Genomic DNA, 2,347 nt, shown 5'->3' with positions numbered 1-2,347 from the left:
ACCAGGTCCATTTGTATTGGACTGGATCGGATTGGACCAAATCCAGTCCAATTGACACCCCTAAATGCAAGTTGAAGTTTGAGATCAAGAGCACAGCCACTTAGTGCTAAAAAATGCTGAAGTTAGATCCTCATTCAGTTTACCACCTCGGGTAGTGACCTTTTTGTTCAGTTAAAATCTAATAGAGCATAGTACTCGTATTAAAATCATCAGACCACCTGCTGATGATTCCCATATGTTCTTAAGTGCAAAACCCATAAAATATAAATGAACACTTAAATATTAATGTAGACCAAATACTGCTTTCATTAGCAGAATTTGATGTAGTTTGTTACATCTGGCTACTGCTTTTATTAGCAGAAATTAATGTAGACCAAATACTTCATCTATATCAGCTTCCATGCTCACATTATAAGGAAATCAAAACTTCAACATGTTCCAAGAGTCTTATAGTTATAAGTACTAATGTCTTAAGCTCTTCTACCTGTTGCATGGTCTAAAGGTCTCATCAAAATCTGTACAAGAATTCAACCAAAAATAACAAGAAAATAACATTTTCATTTGTCACTTTGTTCATTGCATTAGTTAGAACTTCTAAAAGCTCAACTTTTGTTGTTTTTTTGAAACTTCCTGAATGCTTCCGTCTAGCATGCAAACTTACTCCAACTTGGATTCCTGTAGCATGCAAACTTCCAAATTGGTCCGACTTGGAATGATCAATTTTCAAAAAACTCGTTGATGTGGGAACAAGAGCCTACAGAAGAAGAATTTGGACTTTCTTTTATGAGATGGCATAATTCAAGTGGCCTGAGATTTGAGAAACTGTTGGCCGGGCACCTCACCTAAACACCTTGACTTGTAGCAACAAGGTGCCCACCTAGGCAACAAAAAATGACAAGATGGGCACCTAGTTGTAATATCATTCATATGCTACATCTTTACTAATATGTGTGTTAATGCATTCTATTGTGTGTCTGCATATATATATATAATAAGACAGTAGCTCCATCCTTGCTCTTTTTCTCTTCCTATTTTAAGTTTTTATCATATAAAGTTATACCTTCTTTAGTTGCTAATTGATATGAAATTGCTCTACTAAATATTCATTATATTAGTATTATTTTTTAAAATATTGAAATTAATATATTTAAAATTAGGAAACTAGCCAAAAGTTAGTTCTTTGTTTTATAAAATTCTCATCGCCTAGGCAATAAGTGCCCCACTGTTGCCTAGAATTGCCTAGAATCCCTGACAACTATTCTTGCTCTTTAAGAAACCAGGAAACCTCAGGCATTTTAGTGCTCTTAGGGGTATGATTAGAGCCTACTCTGGGCAGAGATATTATCCCTGTCACTGGGACCAAGAATCAATTATTCCCTAGGAATATAGATGGAGTAGAGGGTAGAGGTTGAAGGAGACTTCTCCTAGTGGTTATAGGGTGGATGAGAAAATTATCTAATGATACCTGGGCACTTCAGGGAGGCACAACACTGGCTATCAGGACGAACTTCTTGTTCAGCTGGATTCCTATGAGCCAACTCATTAGCAAATTGCTCCTTTAGGGTGTGGTTGTAACTTGTACAACTCTTTGTATCGGGGGATGGACTTAACAGTGTAGCATGTCCAGAAAATGTTCCAAGTCGGCCTTTCTGCTGCTTTTCTGTTTTGGGTTTTGGTTTGTTCCCTTGGCACTAGACTAAGAAGTGCTCATGTAGAAATTTACCTTTCAAATAAATGCTTTGATTTTGCTACTGATAAAAATAGGGATCCTTTCACTTGCCAAAAAAATGCTCTGTAAGTTGATTGCCAGTAATATTTGTTCCCATATCACAAATATACCCAGAATTCTCAACCATACGCTACAAGTGCAATAAAATTCCTCTTCATGCAATTGCTAAAAAACTCCCGGTACAAAGCATCCTGGAGGAGATAGGTGCATTGTCACAATGCTGTGATTGGATTTAAGCATCTCTGATAGTTCGAATCATTACTGCTTCTTTGAAGGGAAATTGTATATCACATTACGATGTGTAAGAAAATTAAAAAGCTACATGATATCCATATCAGTTATAAATCCCTAGTTAAAGAATCAGACAAAGGTTTATATTGTCTCTGACCTCTTGGATCCCACATGACTCCTATGCATTAGCTGACTTGCTTTCTTGTGATTCAAGAATAAATTTCCACTTTGAGGTCCATCTGTAATTATATGGGATATTGGACGTATGGAGAAGCTGGATCATTTAAGACTCCATTTTCCATTTTTTAAGAAAATCAACAACTTCAGACAATGACATCTTGTGAAATCTGGATATAGCATTCCAAATGTGAAACCACATATAAGAAT

Source organism: Nelumbo nucifera, chromosome 5 (assembly GCF_055504915.1).
Source record: "Nelumbo nucifera cultivar China Antique chromosome 5, China Antique-T2T, whole genome shotgun sequence".
Classification (NCBI taxonomy): domain Eukaryota; kingdom Viridiplantae; phylum Streptophyta; class Magnoliopsida; order Proteales; family Nelumbonaceae; genus Nelumbo; species Nelumbo nucifera.
Note: the sequence above shows the minus strand (reverse complement) of the source record.